The sequence below is a fragment of the Parasteatoda tepidariorum genome, chromosome 6, assembly GCF_982258835.1.
Source record: "Parasteatoda tepidariorum strain Cologne lab strain chromosome 6, Ptep-v5.0, whole genome shotgun sequence".
Classification (NCBI taxonomy): domain Eukaryota; kingdom Metazoa; phylum Arthropoda; class Arachnida; order Araneae; family Theridiidae; genus Parasteatoda; species Parasteatoda tepidariorum.
Genome location: NC_141760.1, coordinates 68,461,493 through 68,476,269, shown reverse-complemented (window position 1 = coordinate 68,476,269; position 14,777 = coordinate 68,461,493). Strand labels below are relative to the sequence as shown.

Genomic DNA, 14,777 nt, shown 5'->3' with positions numbered 1-14,777 from the left:
GGAACGTTCTAATACAATCAGTTCGACGGGGTTGAGTGAAGAACGAAATGAAGTTTTTGCTTGGTTTAGGACCATAGACAAAAATTAAATTGGAAACCTGAAAGTTTGGACCTGATGTTATATTTGGTAAATCATGACATTTGTCGATCTAGTAGCCAATCAGGTTCGACACGCAAGCCTGACTTGGCGTCGCTTACCTGGTCGCCAGTTTATTCTTATTTAGATTTCATACTAAGTCATGATCACTTTACCTTTTTTTTCGAGTTACCAGTACCCAATTGAAGAAGATTGCGTTTTTGTTTTATTTTAAACGGAATATTTGTGTTGTTTTCTAGTTTATAGCTCTCATTAAAAAAGGAAATTATTACACATTTTTTAACATTAAAATCTTTTATATTTGTTATGCTAAATTAACTTAATGGTCTCTGCCTAATGATTATAGGTGGACAACGTTACTAAAATAATATTTCTGAACATATCTAAAACCTTAGAACTAAGAAACTAAGTTTCTATGAAAGTAAGTAAGTTAAAATCAGCGGTAATTGAAATAAAGAGATAAGTTATTTACTAATAAGTCAAATTAATTGAGAGATAATTGAGAAATAATTTTAACTCGCTCAAAAGATGTTTGATTAATCTTGGTAATGAAATTTAATTGAAATTAAAAAAAAGCTACATAGGTTACCTTAATAAAGTAAATTTAAACAAAATATCACGACAAAATCAATTTTATTCTTGCTACAAAAGAATTCTTTGTTTAAAAATCATTGAAACTGTCTGGTGTTAATTATTTTCGCCTGATTGAAGCCTAGAAGACTTCAATATTACTAAGTATTTTCAGACAAAATAATTCAAAATTTTGCAATAAATATAAAAAGACTAACGATGTATAAAATTATATTTGGTATAAGAAAAGAATGACAATATAAAAAACAATATAATTTGGTGAATCTTTAAACCTATTTGTTTTTCTTCAAAGATATTTCATCGTTTTTAATTTTTTTTTCTTCATGTTATTGGTTTTTGTATATTATTTCATGGTTTATCCAACCTTCCAACAATTTCTGCAGTATTCAGTCTGGGGTATTCCAACACATGATGAATTGCACCTTGTTCTTCTGGTAACAATTTTGTGCTGATGAAACAATCCATTATTGTCGCTGAAAGAGGTAAAAAAAAATATTTATGGTAAACGAGGAAGAATGCAATAGATACGTTATAATACAAAAGAAAACTGTAAATGATGGGCCATATTAAGCTATGTAGCATGGAAAAAAAATTTACGTTCTTTTTTTTTATTCGAGTTTTTCTAAGGTGCTGAAAATCTTTCTTGCCTTGGTGGCTGAAGAATCTTACAATGATGAAATCGCTGGCTAAAAAAATCTTAGATAAATTTTGAAATCACATATATGCATCGAAACATTTCACCAACTGTGTTTGGGAAACTTATGCTTCCTTGGTCGTTATATAAGCTCTTTTGAAAACAAAAAAAGTCCTTCAATAGATTTCTACTAAAGTAGAAAAAAAGCAAAAGACATTCAAAAATGGTGCAGAGCACATTTTCCTGATTTTTTTGCAGCACAAAAACTTCTTATCCACCAAACTTAAGTCAAATGGATTTTCTGTCTGGTTTATCTTAAAGACAGGTGTTACTGCCAAATCTCAGAAAACCTACTTCGATTTCTCCAAATAATTCCTTTTTCAAGGAAGGTGAACTCAATTTGAGAATAAAAAGAAAAAATGGATATGATATGCGTATATGGGATCACCTATGAGCATATGGGATTAGTGGAGGAGAATCCAGGCTAAATAATCGAAAATGCATCCAAACTTAACAATTTAATAACAGAAAAATAATATCCCATGAATGACAATTTATAAGGGCATATCTACACGCAATGACACACACATTACATCAACCACATAGTCTCAGAATGCTTCAGTTAAGGTCAATTCACAAATACGCTGGCCGCTCTCTTCTTGTGAAGTCCAATGTAGGACCGAATCCCATGTGTATATGACACAATTCAGAAAAAAATCTAAAATTATACCCGATTTGGTGAAAATTAATTATTACATTGAATGTAGTTTTTAATGGCACAAAGTCTAAATGAGGTCATGCTGGGTCAAACAACGCGATTTTACAGATCAAAAGCTACACTTACTTGCACAAAAACATTAAACATTGATAAAATGGTACAGGAATAATTAAATATAATAATTAAATAAAATCAGTAAAAATTGTCCATTCAATAAAATTTTATGAAATAGCTAAAATGGTACAAAGGTAAGAATATACTTATAAAAGTTAGTTTGTTATTATTTCTAGTGTAAGAACCATATCAGGATATGCTGCACTGCTCACTTGGTAAAAGTATTGTCGAAGGGTAAAAATTGATTTAAATCATTGAGTAAAAGCCAATATCAGCAAGATAAAATATAATATTTTTGTGAATTAGAACCATTTAGAACCTGCAAATTCGTGATTGTTGTTGTCTAGGTTGTTTGCTTTTAATGCACTGGGTCAAAATAGGTTTCAGTGTTAAAGTTCTTTGATACCTTGAACATACAGGAGCTGGTACATCAAATAAATGTTAATGGGTGAAGCGTGTGTGTCCAATTCGTAAATAATTTATAATGACTTCGAATTTTCCAGGCATATTTAATGCGTTTTAATGGGCGTTTTAATGGAACTATTGATGACATTATTTGAAACGGTTTATTATTAATTTCTCTCACTCATGCTGTTTTCCATGTCTCAGCTAATGTATTATTTATTACATTTTTAATATCTGTATTTCAGTGGTTGACTCGAGTTGTTTTGAGTAGTTTTTGTCATTTCATCTTCCTTTTTACTTTCTGAAATTCCAACATGACCAGGGATCAAGGATAGAAGAATATCATAATTACCATTCGTCAATTTGTTGTAAAAATAATAAATATATGGGGGAAAATGGTATGAGGATTATTTACTCCATATCGTAATGCATCATAAACGAGAATAAAATCACAAATTGATTAAAATTTATTTACAATTAAAAATACCAATATCATGTAAAAATGCAGAAATGTTAGGATGATTGGTATCACCTAACAAATCCTTTATAGATAAAATAGAACTACTAAGATATGTAAGACGATGTTGGTTAAAGCACTGGCAAATAATTAAAATACTATTAATCGAAATTAAAACATTCCAAGTGAGGCATTGAAGAGGAGGTTCCCCAAATAACAAATATAGATAAGTCAGTCTAGTATGCTCGATTCGGAGTCGGGTAAATTTAAGATCTGCACTATAGAGACAACGCAAGTAAGGGGTCCAAATTTAATTTAGTCACGTGCTTATAAAAAGATTTTAACAATTGTCTGATATGTACTTTTATATCTGCGAGAGGTGTAGATAAATTTAAGGGAGTAGTAGATCACGCGGCGATAGCGGTAAAATCATTGACCATGATTCCAACATGACTTGGTATTTAGCAAAATAAAATATCGAAATCAGTTAATGAAGATTAAATATTAATGCTGTATAAAAAAAGTGGATGGTTTTTCCGTCAAATTGTTACAGTTCGCGAATTACATTCATACTATCCGAATAAATGTAGTATTTTCGAGTCGAACCTGCTGAAATAAGCCGTTTTGCTAATAGAATGGCAACGGTTTCAGCGGTGAACACGGCACTCATAGCTGGTATTTTTATAGCTGTAAGTGGTATCAGCATTAAAACTACCACAGCCTACATAGACAAGAGATTTTGAGCCATCTGTGAAAACTGGAACATACTGACAAAATTGATGACGATGAGCTTCGTGTAGTTGCTTGAAAATGGTAGACACTGCACGAAACTTACTATATGAATTAAATAGAGAATGGAAATGGTATTGTGAAAGGTTCCTTAGTTTCCACCTTGGATTGAATAGATATGCACGTGATCGACTGACTATGTAGGTGATTCACAAATGTTGAATGTTTGGTTGAGTAATCCCATGCGAGCATTAAAAGGGTTAATAAGAAAATTACTTAAGTGATTTTACAGTTTGCAATTTTTGTAAACTGTTTACTTTATATGTTCAGATTTACCAGATTTTTTTTTTTTGCACTCTCATTTTTCGGTATCGTATATTCTAGGCTAAATATGAACAATAAGCGATGTATTGGCCTATTTACAAAAATACTAGATTATAAAGATACTAGATAAAGATGCTAACTTATCCGGGTTCGACAAAATACTATAAGAAGCGGCAGATAACTATAAACAGAAATTTACAGAACAATTTTTTAGCAAGGTGAACATGTCATGACTGTAACAAAGTGATGTTTTACATAACCATTTGAATTATTTAGAAATAGTGGTGAGTAAAAATCCTATCAATCGAGTTTACCAAACCAAAAATCCTACATTAAGCACTATCGCTAAAAATATTTATAGGCATTCTGGAGTCAGTTGACATCTCGGTTCGAGGCATATACGCCCCCTGTGCACTGCCGTTCACCTATTCCGATTATTTCTTCGCAATAATTGTTATTCTTAATCATAAAACAGTTTCTTCATCAAATTTTGAAATTATTCAATTAATAAGCTCACCGGTCACCCTAGTGTGCAAGCATCGATGAATCGTTAGGCTTTGTTAGATGACGCAGTGGTCAAGTGACGTGCTCAGCTGTGTGCATACTGCTTCAACATGATCAAAGACAAGTAGCTATCACTGAAATATTTTCGTCTGAAGCGGAAATTGTGTGTAAATATGGGTAAGTGTAAGGACTTGAAAGAGGGGCAAAACGAGGCAATTTTGTTTGGCCATGCCCATAGTCATACGGTGAATTAAGTTGCTGAATTTGTTGGTGTTTCAATGCGGACTGTTCAATGTATCTACAAGCAATGGTGTAATACACGTGGTCACAAAGAAGACATCAGAATTGTGGTCGGAAAAAGATCCTGCTTGAAAGGAAACGGAGACGTGTTTCGCGAATTTTCAATCACAATCGCTTCCAAACCCGACAGGAATTGCTTCAGTTAGCAAATGAAGGTTCATCCCAATCTGTTAGTGAGAAAACATTGCGACGGGAGCTACATGCAATGGACATTCCTAAGAGGCCATTGCTCACACTGGCACATAAAGCTGCGCAGCTTCAGTGTGCTAGAAGTCTCCGAACGTGGAGAGTTGCTGACCTTCGGAATGTAATATGGTATGACAAATTACATTTTCGCCTTTATTCCAAAAACGCACTTCATCGAGTGCAACGGAGAGCAGATGAAGCATTTCATCCTGACTGTGTGCAAGGTCAGTTTCAAGCCGAAAGTGAGTCTGTAATATTTTGGGGGCGTTTTTCTAATTATGGAGTGAATCCCCCTCATTAAGGTGACCACTAACATGAACCAGCGTGTTTATTTGAACAATCTGTATGATTAGATGTTGCGTTTCAGTCAACATCTTCATGAAGAGTGTTTTGTTGATACCCCAATTTTCAAGATGGCAACATCAAAGTTCATAGGGCTGAAGGAGTATGTGACGGGTTTTATGAACGCTCAGCCACTCAATTGCATCTCAACCGGCCGGCAAAGTCACCTAAGTTAAACCCCATTGGAAATTTGTGGGTCACGTTGGAACAACGGATAAAACGCGGAAAGCATCATTCACGCAATTTGGTGGATTTGGGCAATCAAATCTTCCGCGAGTGGCTTACACTGGCTTCGACGTATCTGCAAAACCTTGTGAACTCACTTCCTAACCGAATCCAGGTGGTTATCGAATCCAGAGGTGGTGTTACACTTACTAACTAACTTTTTGTCCCGTGTGCTTATATGCACTGAAGAGAATTCTGTTTGATTACTCTTACGTCCCCAATTTTTCCTTATTATTCTATTAATATTTATTACTGAACATTAATAATTTTGCTCATAACTCATTGATTATAATAGCATTTAAAATATAAAGCATATTTATAACAAATTTGGTGATTTCACAACCGTAATTTTATATTTTCGCTTATCAAACTGGATGACAAAATACATTTTGTGAATACATTGATTTGTCCATGAAACTGAACGTTGAGGTCTAAATCATTTAACGAATTTTTTTTAACAATAATTTATAATAGCATAATACAAATTACTTATGCATCAGAAAAATTTACTCCAAAATAAGAGTGAAACGGTGAATTAGTTTAGACACAGATTCACTTAAGATTTTCTTCAAATGTTGCATTATTAGCATATACTTACATAATTTCAAAGAAATAGCTCTTTTACTTTTAAACTTTTCATTAAGAAAACAATTAAAAATGTAATAATAGAGTAGAATAAGAAAAATATTACTGCTAAATATATTTAAATTCGGTAAACAAAAAGTATTTTATAGGAAAACAATCTATACGATGAAGTGAGAGAAGATCTAGTGATGAAGGCAAACAAACTCATAGGTCTAATCCGATTCAGATTAGATGAATTTGAAAAACAATTTTTATCTGTAGTTAGATAAACAATTGAAATGGCTCTGAAATTATTAAACATCATGAAACATCGTAATGATTTAAAATAAAAGAGATGCTGAATTATAAAAAATAAAACATGACAAATACCAACAAATACCCAGTCGTAAATATATGTAGAAAAAAATATTAGAATAGGAAGAATAATCAATAGATAAAATTTTTAGAGTTCATCATTATCAGAACTGTTTCATTATGGTCTGTTATTAAATCAGTTACCTGATGATCCCATTTTACTGGAGAGAACCATTAAGGATTATAAGAAAATTGATTGATCGATTGGATGATATGAAGTTTTGAAGAAAAATCATGCTTTGGCTATACCATGTCTCAAACTAGGCTTAAATAGCAACTAAATTGAAATTTAAAGTCAGCTAAAATTAAAACAACTTGGTTAAAACTAAACTACTGCGAAAAATTTACAATTATTAACTTAATTCTAGATTGAAGAAAAAGACGGGAAACTCTTGCTTAAAAATGCTTTACAAGTTATTACGGGTACATGTTTTAGCATCAAATAAGAAAGTTTTAAAGACCTTTAATACTGTTTTCACATTAAAGAGTACTGCTTAGATAAGTAAAATTGGATTATTAGTTTTTTAAAATTGTAAGAAAACACACTATTTCCGGTCTGAAATTTCACGGAATAGTATAATATAAACAAAACTTAACTAACCAAAATAGAAATTTGCAGTAATAATGTCTTTTGTTTAACAATGAAACAAGGAAAACAAAGATTTAAAAAGTTACTTTTCAGAATAATTTTTTCCGATTCATGATGTTTTAATACATATAAAAATCTTAAAACTCTTATAAAATTTAACAAACCTTTCATTGGTATCTTCCCCAAGGCTTTGTAAGGGTACTGAAAATAAAAGCAAGCAGTTTTAATTACGATTTATCTATAATTTGTGTAGATAAAGCAGAAGGAACAAAATATTTAAAACTACATTAAAAAAAATTAACGGGCTATTAGCCATATGTGAATTTGTTGCTCATTGACATTTTCCTTGCTTAAAAATAAGGTGTTCAACCTCATATTTCAACCTGAAGTGTATTTTTACACCTGTTCTAAGATTATAAATATTAACCTCTGGTGTTATATTTTTAGCTTAGATTGATATTTTACAACCAAAAGTGTTTAATTTTACACTTATAAGAGGTAGTAATTAAACAACTTCGCATATTTTTTTAAATCCTGAATTATTTTTTTAGTTAATAATAAGTACTTAAAAAGATTTACAGTTTGAGTTAAATCAGTAAGTGTTGCCTATATTATGATATTTATTATAATAATAATAATATATAAATACATGAACTGATAAAAATTATCTACATTTGGTCAATTATCTATACTAAATTTAATAGAATTAGTGAGTGTAATTAAATTCATATGATCATATTTTTAAAAGTTATATATTTTAATATTACATTGAAAATCAAAAGCCTACAAAAATTTCAGATTTTATAACTACAACAAGAACTTTATACAACATGAAATATTTTATTTTAAGAAATACTCTTTATTGACATGAACTTTCGCAGATTTTTTTTTGTCTCTCATTTTAATGTAGGAACAATATGGATGCATACTTATCTCCGGCTAAGCCTAAGGTCTCCTACCCACGTAATTTACTTTCTAATAAATTACAGTGTCCTCCGATTTTCAATCTTCTTGAAAGAAAAGACAAAGCAGATCTCTCACATGAACTTGAATCAATAGTTTCTCTCTTCTTAATCTACTTTTAAGTTTTCCTATAGTTTTTTCATAGTTATCTCCACTAGGAGCAAACCTTTTAATCAACCCCTCAGCAATGCTTATTTTAATCATGAGTCGTGATAGATCCGAAAAATTATCATAATTTTCCAAATTGGGATTGTTATCAATTTTTTTTTTAAATTGTCCCTAGTTTCGGATACTGCCATAAAAACTGGAAGTTGAATTTTAAGATAACGTAAGAACGTGTTTTTTGACAAAACATTCTCATCAAATATAGAGTATTCTTTCTCTGAACCCGCAAATTTCATGAATTCCTGTTCCAAAAGATTCCAGCAATCAGAATATTTTTCTGATTCATCAAATTTAGTTCTCCATGTTGCTTCATAGACTTCACTGGCATTAAGATTGTGCCTGATTTTCATTTCAGTATCAATATAATTACAATTAATATAAGATTAATGCAATTACAATGAATATAAAATTAATATAATTACAATTAATATACTATTTGCAGTTTATTAATTATTTCATTTTCCTAATTTTCCAGTTCGAATACGATTTTCAGTCAATAGCAATTGTGACATCTGATTAGGTAAAAGTATTGCCTCATATATTATTAGTAAACTTAGTTATATCATTTTCGTTCCCTGCATTTTGGAGAAATGTGCCATGCAGATTTATAATTTGATGAGTAATGGAAAATCTTTATTTGGCTAATATATAAATCAAAAGCATTTATATATGAACGCATCTAGGTCTGATATATCTTAGAACGAAAAGTTAATGAATGAAAATTCTATTAATAAACATAAACATAGATGATAAAATTAAATTTTCTGATTATCCCTATGACAGGAAATTGCGTTTAGCAAAGCTCATTATAAAGAAAAAATAACTAAACGTGCATTTATGCAAATTTTTAACATATTAGACGCTATATTATGAAAGCTAATATATTTTTTACATATAATATTCGGACGAAATTGCTTAAATTAAACAGAATAAGCCGTAGTTTTCTTTCCAATCTAGTTTTCATTTAAAAGGTTTTACAAAAAATGAGTTAAGTAATATTAAGAGTATTTTAAAAATAATTACTTTTGCTTCCTTCACCACATTGCAGGAAAAAGAAAAGCATCAGGGAGAAGGTAAATACTGAGTTAAATTTTAGGAGTGTCATGATCTAAAAAAATTAAAATACATAAAACAGCACTTCCATAATTTCATAATTATATTTAATACGTTTAATTTTTCATTAAAATTATTATAACTAATACTTACTGATTTAGATAAGAACCATTAAAAACTTTATACGAAAATATTCAGAAAATACATACCTGTAAAAATTAAAACACTTGTTTTATTGCACATTCTTAAAAAAAACTACAAAGGAGTTCACACATTTTAGTTCAAATTGAATTGGGGATGCAGGAATTAATGGCATAAGATACAACAGATCAATGAATACAATGTGTACCACAAACTTATCTTCATAAAATACATGGTTTTGCATTAATTATTCAGTAAAGAGTGGGTACATTCGAAAGGTAATAGAATCAGAAGAAAATTGTAAACTAAATAAAATAGTTCCAGTAACGTTATAAAATAGTGCGGAAAGAAGCAATAACGTGTTTAAAAAGATGTACGTCAAAAGTGTAACTGAAATTATATATTATTAAGTTATTAATTACGAATTATTATTAAGTTATAAATTAGCTTTTAAGTAAATATCTATAAAATAATTTTGCACATTATTGGATGTTTCTTTTTCAATATTTTTGACCATTTTCAAGTATTATATAAGAACTATAAGCTTAAAAAATAATTCTGCTTTTCAAAGAAGAAATTACGTTTATTTTAATAAATATTAATATTAGTTTTTTTTAAGAAAAAAATATATCATCATCTCATTTTAAATCAATATTTAGTATTTAGTTTTTTTCGGATAAAATTAAAAATAAAGTATTTTTAACTTTTTTCAGTAAATTCTAGAATAAGGAAAAGCAAGAAGGAATCATTAGCACATTTTATGTTGTTGAATATACATCTTTCATTTATATATATTTTATTCATTTACATATTTTATTCATTTAAATATGTTTTAATCTGCACGGCAAGAAAAAAACCTTATCAAATAATAATTTATCATTTGAAAGTTTTTGGTTCAAAAACTGAAACATGCGTTTTTGGTTGTGGCACGAAACACTATGTCAACAATAAAAGTCTGATTCATGTTAAGCTAAAGTACCTTGCGTCTTTTGGATCATCAAGGCTTCCATGTAAATTACTAATAATATAATTAATTTTCACCCAACTATATTTTAGAAGTAAGCAGAATTTAAAAGGTACTGAACTTGGAGGCAACAGTATCACGCTAAATTCAAATGACATTGATATTTTTATTAATAAATATATTTATTAATAAATATTGACATTTTATTTCATAAAATATAATACACATTTTAGGCAAAAGCGAAAATGAAAATGGTTTCTTGGCTGTAGAATTCAATGAGTCAGAAATATAGCTCTATAGCTCTAAACACAAACTCAAGTATAACGAGTTCAATTTAGGGAAATAACGTTATTTCATATTGTTCGAAAAAAAAGTAAGAAAATGAAAGACAGTGTATAAGAATCTACACTAAGAAACATTTTAATGTATCTAAAAAAGTCATTATCTTAAAAGACTATCCAAACTACTACATATACCTTGAACTTGTGATGGTTGATTATCATGCTTATAAAATATTTCACTAAAATCAATATATCTAGACAAATAGGTCTCTCACGGGGTTTTAATTTTATATAAAGCTCCATTTTGTCAGTATGATCGTAAATACATCGTATAGCTACATCGTAAAATATTCAATATCTTTAATAAAGCGACACAATCAAAATAGTACTTACCAATAATTATCATAAGGATTTTAGAATAATTGATAAAGTTTTCCAGCTTTATACTGCGTGATTTTACTGAAATGTGTTAATAAAATGTGAAGCAATGCCATACACAAGACGCAAATGTCCATCAGTGTCAAAATATGATTTCTTTCCAAAGAGCATTTGACATTTCTTTCTCTTAAAACTCTTTGCATTCGATGATTTATTGGTCACGTTGTCAACTTTTCACATTATGACTTACTTTGATTACACTGTATCTCAGATTCTCTTTGTCATAAAACAATCGAAGACGAAAAAAGCTCAAGATATTCTTTATTTGATATCCCTGCATTTTTTTTAAATCGAAATACGCATCTTAAGAATTTAAAGCGATAATATATAAAAAAAATCATAACATTAGAGTAATGGTAACAAATTCTTTTTTACTTATGTTTTCATTAGGGCTTTTAATAAAGGGATATAATTTTGACAGGCTAAAATATAATGGTTCAAAAAAGCTGGAATCGGTTGTACCATACAGAATTAAATGAATTTGCATTATGCAAGCAATTTGATTAAAAAAAATAAATTCCAAATATCAAAGAAAAAGAAAAGCGTTTTGCATTGGTGGGACTTTCATTCATTGAAGAAGTAAAAAATAGTGAGAGAATAAGATGTATTAAAATCATTCTACGTGAAACTGTTAGAAAACAAAAGGCAGTCATTAAATTGAAATATAAGAATTACTTAAAATAGTGTACGGTTTTCAGCTTGAAACTATTTTCAATTTTTTGATCTTAAATGTTTTACACCTCTATTCAACACACTGAGAAAAATAATATGGTCAAAACTACCAGAATATGTTACAATTTGCAGTATTTTCTCTGTGGGAACATTAAATTCTCAGCAATTTTTACCGAAGCACTTTGGTAAGTATTTCGGTAAAATAAACAATAAAATATGGTTTAATAATATTTGATAAAATATGGTAAAAGTGATACATTTTGTTAGTTTTACCGTGGCAACTTAGATCATAGCTTAAAAATCATTTATTCAGTTAAATTCACTTTTCCGTTTTGTATTTTCTTCTAAGGGTGTGGGATTATGAATTATAATTTTGAGAACCATAATTTAAGGTAAACACCATATGAACAGAAAAACTTCAAAATGAATGGTTTAAATACCGTATATTTTGGTTTGATTAAACAGAATTTCTGTTTTTTTACCAGAAAAGTCATAACAATACAGTATTATTTAACCAAACTTTTTTTCTCCATGCATAAAAATATTTTTGTGAATGTCGCAAACTTTCATTCGCAAATCAATGCGCAAATCAATTCACAATTCATTCAAAGCAATGAATGACGCAAACTTTCATTCTTAGAAAGCAGTTTAGTTTTGTCTAGGCACTAAAAATAAATTAAGACTTTTAAAGTGCATTGTAATTAATAGTTTTTTAGCGTATGCCTAAAATCACTTCAGAAAACTTGTGAAAAAAACATTGTGAGACTACATAAACATTATTGTGATAATTATTAAGAATTCAATACAATCACTTAGGGAAATATTATTTGAAATTAAATCTCTATTTTTTTTCTGTTTGGGATCCTTTCGACATGGCATCAGAAGTCCCTGCACAGGACTAAGCACACACATATAAATGTGACGAATTCGAAGCGGTCAGTGTTATAAAGGGAGAGGCCATAATAGATATTAAAAGCAAACCACAAAAATTAAAAATATTAATGTCAATACTGAATAAATATTAAATCCTAACAGATCATACAGTATGAAATCAAAATGATGGTTTATTTCAAATGAAGCTTTACAAAATTGCTAGTAACGACACATAAATTAGACACATTTTAAATTATTTAATTAAAAACCCGTAACTATTTCAAATATTAAAGATAATTCAGTAAATTTTTGCCCTAGCATAACCGTAAAAAAGGGAAAATTATTTATACAGAAATTATCAATCAACCTCAGCGAACAAATTAACTTTTAGTTCAAGAATTCTACTTCTTAATTTCAATGCATTAAGTTTACGATGCAGATTTCCTATAGCGATATAAATCAATACTAATATTGTAATCCTTCAATTCTCTACTTGTTTGTTTTAAATCAAGGACATCACTCTCGACTTCTAGAAGTTTGACTTTAAATCTTTACTATGTTTTTAACCATGTTAATTGTTCAAAAATTATAATTTAGGCAATATTAGATTCTCTATTTTGAAATGCATGATTACTATTTTAAATTTCTTTTATTCAAAAGTAGAATTTCTTGATTCAAAAGTAGAAATTTTCAAATTTTAAACAGTAGATTGTCAATTTTGAGCTGTGACGAATACAAATATTTTACTTCATTTCAAATTATGTCATTTTAAAAGACGATACACAATAGCAGAACAAAATTGGTTGAATTTTTCACGAGAAATAGAAACTTCTCATTTTAAACTCATTAAAGAGTTTAAAACTTTTTAGACTTAATTCAATATTTTTTAAATATCATTAAGTAAAATTTAAGAAAAAATTAAATTTCTTTAACATGACATTACTTTTTGCAAAATTCACTTAAATATATGACAATATATGGCTAAGCACGAAAAAGTGAAATTATTAAAGAGCTGAAACTACCGACGACTGTCCTGCCGAAACTTTTGAAGCTGTATTTTCAATACTGAAACCCTCCCTCCTCACTATTTTAATTTTCAAAAATCCAAATCCATTGACCAAAGAGACATTTTTATTCTAAAAAAGTACTTTTATGTGTCTGTTTCTGTAGCTTAATTAGTAGTTAGCACTTATTAATTTGCAAAATTGAGATAACAAATCAGTAAGATTGGACCGTAAGAATTTTTACATATTAAATTTAATATGTAAAAATTCGATCATTAGGACAAAAGCTATTTAACTCGACTTTGTACTCGAGCAAATGAATATTTCTCATTATTTATAATGTTTCTCGTACTATCTCTCTATAAAAAAAATCGTTAGAGCTACCAACACTGTTTTACGTTTCCACTTAACGTTACATTTTCTTCCTCGTGAAAAAGTGATGAGACTTGAAATTTGCAAATAAAAAGATGTGTAGGAAAATATAGAGAAAATACGATGAAATAAAAGTCTTTACAATTGATTATTAGTCAAAAATTATTTGCTGTTAAACTTGTATAAAGAAACTACAGAGTCAGCCTATGAACTTACAATAAATGTGGATATTTAAAAAAAAAAAACATTTGATAACTTCCAGTGATTTTCCATGATTTTTTATCATCATCTTCTTCTTTTATTAAATCAATTTATTATTATTTTTTTGCCTTACGTTAAGCTTTGCTACGCTAAGAGCTATGAGACTTAGAAATGCGAAATGTCAAAGGTATATGGAAGAATAGAATGAAAGTGCAACAGTACAAGTTTGAATCTCGTAGAGGTTTAATCAATTGAAAAACAAATGTCTGGAATTTACTGCTCTATGGGGATATCTAGACAGTAAATAGAGTAGCAAGAATAAGTATTGTAATAATTATCTTGTGTATTCTAATTTAATAAACATTGTTGGCAATTTCATTTTATCTTGTTTTCTTAGCAAACACCCTTATGCATAGAATACAATGTTTACATGCATGTGCAAATTCACATTTAAAATTAATTACTTCTTATAATAACTAAAGCACAAGTAATTAATC

The 14,777-nt window shown here is 29.1% G+C and overlaps 1 long non-coding RNA gene across 3 annotated transcripts; it reads right to left on the bottom strand.

The window, feature by feature from the left end:
* Window positions 1-710: 710 nt before the first annotated feature.
* Window positions 711-11,435, bottom strand: LOC107452858 (uncharacterized). 3 transcript variants are annotated; one of them, XR_001585244.4, is made up of 5 exons: window positions 11,114-11,283; window positions 9,488-9,543; window positions 9,305-9,389; window positions 7,318-7,354; window positions 711-1,160 (listed from the first exon to the last, which is right to left on the bottom strand). It is a non-coding gene; the product is annotated as an uncharacterized LOC107452858 (long non-coding RNA). The 3 variants fall into 3 exon arrangements; XR_015434717.1 differs by lacking the exon at window positions 9,488-9,543 and having other exon boundaries at window positions 11,114-11,317; XR_015434718.1 differs by lacking the exons at window positions 9,305-9,389; window positions 9,488-9,543 and having other exon boundaries at window positions 11,114-11,435.
* Window positions 11,436-14,777: the final 3,342 nt, after the last annotated feature.